This window comes from Benincasa hispida, chromosome 9 (genome assembly GCF_027475165.1).
Source record: "Benincasa hispida cultivar pf3 chromosome 9, pf3_genome.v1.1, whole genome shotgun sequence".
NCBI classification, from domain to species: Eukaryota; Viridiplantae; Streptophyta; class Magnoliopsida; order Cucurbitales; family Cucurbitaceae; genus Benincasa; species Benincasa hispida.
The window spans coordinates 82,787,410-82,797,305 of NC_143486.1; positions in this window are offsets into that span (position 1 = coordinate 82,787,410).

Here is a 9,896-nt window from a genome sequence, read left to right on the forward strand (position 1 = left end):
AGTTTCACTTCTTGATGAGATAACTTGATCTGAATCCTGAGTTGTCTATGAACTCCTGTTTATTCGCGATTGTTCCTTGATCTGCATAGATGAGGGTAAACTTAACATTGCTGTTCAATATGCCTCCCATTTCAGGAATAAGATTGGGTAGATGGCTAAGGACATAGAATCTGCAAGATGGAATTCACTCCTACCCTTTTTAGGGATAGTAGAAAGGTTGTTCCCTTAAAGGTTGATTCCAAGTTTTGAACAAGGGGTCGCATCCTCTCGTTGGCCTGAGAGGGAATGGATTTAGTGATTATGATCCTAAATCAATTGTTCATTAGAGGGATAGTGGTACTTAAGGAGAAAAGATGTAACTCAGGGGTATTTAGGTATTTGATCTAACTGTGGTTACGAACAACCTGTAACTTATTGATGACGGTCATGTCAAATGGACACATAATATATCTATAGTGAGGGGAGTGCAACTACAGGCTATAATGGACAGTCATGTTAGTTAACAAATGTTGATTAACTAGGTTAAATAGTTTGACCAGTTAGCCTTGGATCGTTGGAGTCCATGATCTGTAGGTCCATCGGGTCTCCTTGCTAGCTCATTACGAAAAAAATTGAAGAACTAGATGAAGTAAAAATTTGAAATGCTCAAATTCGGAAGAAAAATTGTATTTTATATCTGATATAATTTACAAGTTAATTAATTATTTTTTAGAGTATTATTGATCATTAGTATGAAAGTGTTTTTTAAACTTAATTAATGTGATTAATCAAAGTTAGGTGTCAAAAAAAATTTAATATGTGATATTATATTTGTTTATTTTATTTAATTGAAATTGTTTTGATTAAATAATTTCTAAAATTTGAAAATTTTATTTCATTTTTTTAAATAAAAAATTAGTTAGTGGAAAAATCCAATTGTTGGATTTTCCCACTAACAAAGTGGACTTTAGAGTGGAACTTCCAAGGCTCGACACCTAAAGTTTATATGCTAGTGGAGTTTAAGGTAGAAGACATGCAAGGTAGGATTTTGCATGTACTTTTTCTATAAATAGTTTGGTTATTAAATATTGTAAAATATAATGCTTCTTTGACCATTGACCTAAACTCTTTCACCAAAATCTCTTTAATCTCCTTTTACTAAAGTGATTTTCCCTTGACAAAACGGTCCCACAACCATGTTCTTCAACGGGAGAATAGCGAGGATTTGTCGTTGGTGGTGTCGATTAAGCTCGGGAGAGGAAGATTGCAGTGGATTCTACAAAGGTTGTAATTTCTAACCCTTATGCATGCTTATTCTTGTTTTTATGTAATTAGAACGTTATCGATCCTTGCTTCCACTGTGCATGAGTTTTTTATATTCCAACAATTGGTATCAAAGCATGCTTATAACATTCTATTGCATATTGGTGGATGTTTTTTCATTTATTGAATGTTTGGTTGACTAAAGTGGATACATTACGGTTTTGGCATTAGTTTTCATTCAACCTAGTTTTTGGAGATTCTGAGCTAGTTCGAGTTGGTTCAAAGAGTTTGAAGCCGGTTCGAGGGAGATGTTTGCTGTTTTTTTGTAATAATTTAGTTGTTTGATTGTTTTTAATGCCAAAACTAGTCCATTTTAGTGTTATTTATTTATTATGCATGTGATGTATGATATTGTTTTATTATGTGTGCATAAAGTATGCCATATAGTTTTTCTTTTTTTTAAAAAAAAAACAACCATAAGATAAGCATGTGACATGCATTTGATATATATTATAAGTGTTATAATATATATATAGTAGGCATGCTTAGTTTTAATATAAATATTATATTAAAGCATGTTTTTTTAAAAGAAGCATGTTATAGATGAATGTTCTAGGGTTATAAATGTTATAATTTATTTTATAGTTGTTATAAAATAACCTAGGCTTTTAAAATCTATAACAAATATAAGATGCATGCTCACCTAGGGTTAATGGTGCAATTCAATCGCCTTTTTTAAGAGTTAGAATAGGTCGATTACTTGTAAAACAAGAGTTGTTTACTTGCCTGGGGAGATCTTGTCTAAGGTTGGGGACACTTAAGTTGATGGTTTACGAAACACCTCCTACCTGTAGATCAAACTGGTGTTTAAGTAAATAATCCTAGTTTTATGAGCATGCATGAGTGGTGTAAAGTAATAAAATTGGTGTATCACCTAGACATCATAGGTTAATCCCGGTATAAAAGTTCTACTAGGAAAATTAACCTAGACTTAGGTTGTTTAATATTAGTCGGCTAATAACCAAGTAAATACCCAATCTTTTATAAAATAGAACACTTCAATTAGTGATTAATAGTACATGAGATATATTATTTATAACTCTCACGTCCCTAAAAGTTCACACCGTAAGATCCATGCTCGGCTTCGAGTTGTTATTAGCGATAACCTCCCCTCGAAAAGTGTTTGCATGGGTCAATAAGAAGGTGAATAAGGGAAGTAGTTCATAGTAAGTGGGTGAAGGGTGTGTGTCAACACGTTCTACGGTCTCTTCCATTAGGTCATACTGTGAGATTCCTATGTTGCGCCTGTTGGTTGGCTTTATGCGACCCTTTGCTAGTCGTTTAACAATGGCTATCCCTTCGGAGGGTTGTAACATAGGATTCGGAACACCGTGAACTTCATAAATGGATAGGGTTACTTAGGTCCATTTTCAAACAATTGTTTCTCCTTCGAGGGCTTGTTTGATTCCAATCTCTGTAATTCAAAAGTGGTGGGTATACACTTACAAGACTTACTAATTGTTAGTAAAGATCTTAACCAAATAAACGATAACTAAGTACTATAAGGATAAGAGCTATTCTAGTATTAGTATTTAGTCAATAATGTCTTGATTCAGTGAAGGAGTAGTCGACTGTCCTTCGGTGGGGGCTATTCTAACTCACTGAAGTATCGTAACAAAAGAATAATGAGAACGGGTACATTATTTTTGCTAAATAAATTGGATTAAAAAGAGCTAAATCAATTCTCTAATAATTTGTTTACTTTTTTCAGCAATGTCAACATCCACTATACAATTGCTAGCTTCTGAAAAACTTAACAGCGATAATTACGGAACTTGGAAATCGAATATAAACATAATATTAGTAATAGATGATCTTTGATTTATTTTAACGAAGGAGTGTCCTCCATCCCCTGGTCCCAACGCAAACCGTACAGTTTAGGATGCGTATACAAATCGGTCAAAGCTAATGAGAAGGCTCAGGGTTATATTTTAGTCAATATATCTTATGTACTGTCCAAGAAACACGAGAGGTTAGCAACAGCAAGAGAGATCATGGACTCTTTGCATGGCCTATTTGGATAACCGTCCACATTTGCCATGCATGACACAATTAAATTTGTTTACAACTGCCCAATGAAGGAAGGAACCTCCATAAGGGAACATGTTTTGAACATGATGGTTCACTTCAATATTGTAGAAGTGAACAGAGCCATCATGAATGAGAAGAGTCAAGTTGGATTCATCATGTAGTCTCTTCTGAAGAGCTTTTTTCAATTCAAAATGAATGCCATGATGAATAAGATAGAGTATAACTTGATGACTCTTCTCAATGAACTCCAGATTTACGAATCTTTATTAAGAAAATAAAGGTTCAAAGATAGAAGCAAATTTGTTTCCACTTAAAAGAGGAAACTCAAAAAAAAATTCATCTTCTGGAAGTAGATCTGGCCCTTTTTTCTCCAAGAATAGAGATATTCAAAAGAAAAAGAAAGAAACTAGGAAGGAGAAGGCTCCAGCTGCTCAAAAAGGAAAAAAGGAAGTTGCCAAAGGAAAATGTTTATATTGCAATGAAAATGGGCATTGTTGGAAAAGAAATTACCCTAAATATCTTGCCGATAAGAAATTTGAAAAAGAAAGACAAGGTAAATTAGATTTACTAGTTATTGAAACATGTATAGTGGAGAATGAAGATTCTACCTGGATATTGGATTCAGGGGCTGGTAATCATGTTTGTTTTTCTTCTTAGGAAACTAGTTCCTAGAGGCAGCTTGAAGAAGATGAGATTAATCTCTAGGTTGGATCAGGGGAGCGTATCTTAGCAAAAGCAGTGGGAGCTGTTAAGTTAACTTTTGGAAATAGATATCTGTATTTTAAAAATGTTCTTTATGTACCTTCTTGTAAAAGAATTTTGACATTTATTTCCTGTTTGTTGGAAGATTTGTACAAAGTAAATTTTTGTCTATAAGAAGCATTCATTACAAAAAGAGGTATACAAATTTGTTATGCAAACTTAGAAAGCAACTTATATAAGTTAAAACCATCTAAAGTTGAAGTTGTAAATAACACATAAATGTTTAAAACAACTAAAACTCAAAGAAAAAGGCAATGCATTTCTCAGAGTACCTATCTTTGGCACTTGAGACTTGGCCATATTTCTCTCAATAAGATTGAGAGACTGGCTAAAAGTGGACGTAGAAGATGTCTCTTTACCACCATATGAGTCATGTCTCGAAGGAAAAATGACAAAAAGATCTTTTCAGGAAAACGTCGTCGAGCCAGAGAAACCTTAGAGCTCGTGCATTTGGACCTTTGTGGACCGATGAGTGTTAAAGCACGGGTAGGTTATGAATATTTCATTAGCTTTATAGATGATTATTCAAGGTACAGTTACATTTACCTAATTCATTTTTAAGTCTGAAGCTCTTGAAAAGTTCAAGGAATTTAAGACCGAGATTGAGAACCAATTAGGTAAATCTATTAAGACACTTCGATCAGATCAAGATGGGGAGTATTTGGACTTGAAATTCTAGGACTATATGATAGAACACGGGATTCAGTCACAACTCTCAGCACCAGGAATGCCTCAACAGAACGATGTATCTGAATGGAGAAACAGAACCTTGTTAGACATGGTTCGGTTCATAATGAGTTATGTACAGTTGCCTAACTCGTTATGGGGGTATGTAGTAGAGACTGCAACTTACATTTCGAATAACGTTCCCTCTAAGAGTGTTTCAAAAACACCTTATGAGTTATAGACAGGACGTAAAGCTAGTTTACGTCATTTCTGGATCTGGGTTTTCCGACACACATGTTGGTGCAAAATCCTAAGAAATTGGAACATCATTCAAAATTATATCTGTTTGTAGGTTACCCTAAAGGAACGAAAAGTGGTCAATTTTATGATCCTTGGGATGATAAGGTAATTGTATCGACAAATGCCATATTCCTAAAGGAATACCACATTTGAGATCATAAACCCCGCAGTAAACTAGTATTGGAAGAGATTTCAAATAATGTTATAGATGAATCAACAAAAGTTGTTGACCAGCCTTGCTCATCAACAAAAGTTGTAGATAGATCAAGGACGTCTGGTCCATCACATCCTACTCAAGAGTTTAGAGAGCCTCGATGTAGTGGGAGGGTTATGAGACAACCTAACCGCTATATGGGTTTAATTGAAACCGAAGTCAATTGAAACCAAAGTCAACATTCCTGATGATGGCTTAGAAGATCCATTAACATATAAACAGGCAATGGATGATATTGATCGAGATAAGTGGATCAAAGCCATGGACCTTGAAATAGAGTCTATGTACTTTAATTTAGTCTGGGAACTTGTAGATAAACCTAATGAGGTAAGACCTATCGATTGTAAGTGGATCTACAAGCGTAAAAGAGGCCATAAGGGGAAGGTACAGACCTATAAATTCCGGTTAGTAGAAAAGTGTTATACCTAGTTTGAGGGGGTGTATTAAGAAACCTTCTCACCTGTTGCTATGATCAAATCAATCAAGATGCTCTTGTCCATTGCCACTTTTTATAATTATGAAATTTGGCAAATGGATGTCAAGACCGTCTTTCTAAATGGAGATCTTGAAGAGAGTATTTATATGGTCCAACCAGAAGGGTTCATTGAACAAGGTTAGGAGCAAAAAGTATGCAATCTGAATAGATTTATTTATGGATTGAAACAGGCATCCAAATCCTGGAATATAATATTTGATACTGTGGTCAAATCTTATGACTTTGAACAGAATGTTGATGAACCATGTATATACAAAAAGATCATCAACTCCACTGTAGCATTTCTAGTTTTGGATGTAGATGATATCCTACTTACTGGGAATAATGTAGGATACCTAACTGACATTAAAAATTGGCTAGCAACCCAATATTAGATGAAAGATCTGGAAGAGGCGTAGTATATTCTTGGGATTCAAATAGTTCAAAAATGAAAGAACAAAACGCTAGCCATGTCTCAAACATCTTATATAGACAAGGTGTTGTCTAGGTTTAAGATGCAAGATTCAAAAATAGGACTTTTACCTTTTAGGAATGGAATACATTTGTGAAAGGAACATTGTCCTAAGACACCTCAAGAAGTTCAGGATATAAGATGGGTTCCTTATGCATCAGTAGTCGGAAGTCTGATGTATGCAATATTATGTACTCATCCAGACATATGCTTTGCAATAGGGATTGTCAGTAGGTATCAGTCTAATCCGGGTTATGAACATTGGACTGCTATTAAGAATATCCTCAAGTATCTTAGGAGAATGAGGAACTACGTGCTCATATATGGAAATAAGGATTTGATCCTTACGGGATATACTAACTTCAATTTTCAGACCGATATAGACTCCAAGAGATCTACTTCAGGGTTGGTTGTTCACTCTAAATGGAGGACCAGTAGTATGGAGAAGTATTAAGCAGAGTTGCATTGCATACTCCACAATGGAAGCAGAATATGTTGTTGTTTGTGAAGCAGCCAAGGAAGTAATATGGCTTAGGAAGTTCCTAAATGATTTAAAAGTTGTTCCAGACATGCGTCTGCCAATCATTTTGTATTGCAATAACAGCGGGGCAGTAGCGAACTCCAAAGAACCTAGAAGCCATAAGCGCAGAAAATATATTGAGCGTAAATATCATCTCATCAGAGAGATCGTGCTAAAAGGAGACGTTATTGTGAAGCATCTGAGGACAATATTGTTGATCCATTTACAAAGGCCTTCCTGGCTAAGATTTTCGAGTGTCACCTAAAGAGTTTAGGACTGCGGTAGATAGGGCAAGTGGGAGAAATTGTGGGTATGGGATGCCCTAGTTTATTGTATTATTTTTCTCTCACATCAACTAAACTTTGTTGTATCCCACTAGGAATTTTAGTCCAAGTGGGAGTTTGTTGGGTTGTATATCCTAAAACTCGTAGTTTTGTAAAGAGTAAACATATATGAAGTTTATTCAGACAAGTGTTGTTGATTGTTAATAACTCTAAATCTAATAAACTATGAACCCTTGGCTATTGTTATGAATACTTGGATTTTATGTGGAGACATAAACTAGATCAAGTTCGAGTAAAAGAGTTTAAACCGTCTATAGTACTTGGATTAGATTGGGTACCTATTTTTGGAGATACTATTGAATATGGCCCGCTTTATGATTGTTACAAATGTTGTTATAGACGATGTGATCAGTTCGTTCATGTACAGACATGTGAAAGCAGATGTGTTCTACACAATGAGATTGTGTAAGACAGACCACGAAATAATCATTGTTACGTATTAACACTGTTTACTGTTAACACTGATTAATTTCACTTCTTGATGACCTAGATAACTTGATCTGAATCATGAGCTATCTATGAACTCATATTTATTTGTGATTGTCCCTTGATCTACATAGGTGAGGGTAAGCTCAACATCGCTGCTCAATATGCCCCCCATTTAAGGAATAAGACCGGGTAGATGGCTGGAGACATAGAATTTGCAAGATAGAATTTACACCTACCCTTTTTAGGGATAGTAGAAAAGTTGTTCTCTTAAGAGCTGATCCTAGGTCTTGAACAAGGGGCCCCATCCTCTCGTTGGCCTGAGTGTGAATGGATTTAGTGATTATGATCCTAAATCAATTATTCGTTAAAAGGACAACGATATTTAAGAAGAAAAGATGTAACTCAAGGGTATTTAAGTATTTAACCTAGTTGAGGTTACGAACAACCTGTGAAGAATCAACTTATTGATGACAGTTTTATCAAATGGATAATAATATGTCTACAGTGAGAGGAGTGCAACTACAGGCTATAGTGGGCAATCCTGTTAGTTAACGAATGTTGATTAACTAGGCTAAACAATTTGACCGATTAGTCTCGGATCATTGGAGCCCATGATCTATAAGTCCATCGAGTCTCCTTGCTAGCTCATTACGGACAAAATTGAATAACTAGGTGAAGTAAGAATTTGAGATGTTTAAATTGGAATTTAGGGGAAATTGTATTTTATATGAGATATAATTTACAATTAAATAATTAGTTTACTAATTAATTATTTTCTAGAGTATACTTGATCATTAGCATGAAAGTGTTTTTTAAACTTGATTAATGTGATTAATCAAAGCTAGATGCCAAAGACAATTTAATATGTGATATTAATTTTTTTATTTTATTTAAGTGAATTTGTTTTGGTCAAATGATTTCCAAAATTTGAAAATTGTATTTCACAATTGGATTTTTCCACTAATTAATTGGACTTTGAAGTGGTACTTTCAAAGCTTGACACCTAAAGTTTACATGCTACTAAAATTTGAGGTGGAAGACACGCAAGATAGGATTTTGCATGTATTTTCTCTATAAATAGTTTGGTTTTTGAATATTGTAAAATCTAATGCTCCTTTGACCATTGACCTAAACTCTTCCACTAAAATCTATTTACTCTCCTTTTACTAAAATGATTTCCCTTGTTTTCACTAACAAAACGGTCCCACAATCGTGTTCTTCAACCGAAGAATAGCGAGGATTTTTCATTGGTGGTGTTGATCGAGCTCAGGAGAGGAAGGTTGCGATGAATTCTACAAAGGTTGTAATTTCTAACCCTTATGCATGTTTATTCTTGTTTTTATGTAATTGTAACGTTATCGATCTGAATTCTACAAAGATTGCAATCCTTTACGATGAATTCTACAAAAGTTGTAATTCTATCTATTACATTTTCCATTGAGCAAACCGGTTCACAGGCGAATCGGGTCTTGAATCGTTAGGCAAAGCTCCATCATTTAGTAAATGTCGCAGGGAAACGATCGATTAGCGCACACTAGACGATAGTGCGATATTGCTAAACGATCTCTTAGATGACAACGAGACCGTGAAGCCTGATCGTCTAGACGATTGCTTAACACGCGAAGAGGTAAACGATTTACCGTGTGATTTACTCCACGATCATTTAGTCAGTTACTAAGCGATGAAGCTTGCTGAGCTAAATGATCGTCTAGTGTGTGTGTGCGTTAAATGACTCCCGAGCATCCGACACTCAGCGATCGCCTACTCCATCGTCTACACGACCCGACCAACTCTTGATCGTCTTCTTCCTCGAAGAACAACAACCCTTGCTCTGAACTTCTTCACGAACAACTCAACACTTAAACTAACTTTGAATCACAAACTCGATAACAATTAATTATGCCCAAAAACTCAGGGGACTTTACAATTAACCGAAAATGTAAAAGAATGAATCAAATCGAGGTTTCATCTCAAAAAACTCTATTAATCCGCACATCCACAAACAAATTTAACAATTAAACAGAGAGTAGATATGTTGTACCCACAGAGAATGTATAAGTAATTTTTTGCATCAATGAAATTGGAGTTGAAGAACCTGGCTCTGATACCAATTGAAGGAACTCTTAAACAAGAGTATCCATGAGCGGAAGCGGATCTTTTCGATTTCATTGTGACAGAATTACCACACATACATTCTAACAAACAGATATGCACACTAATTACTGGCATGCTTTAACAAATAAAATACAAAAGATCGAGAGACTTACATGTTGAAGAATTTCTTCAATCAAACTCAGTTTAGCGAAAGCGAACTCCTCTAGGCTCCTTATCATCCAGCAAATAGTAGCCTACCAGCACCACGGTCGTCTACACGATCAGCA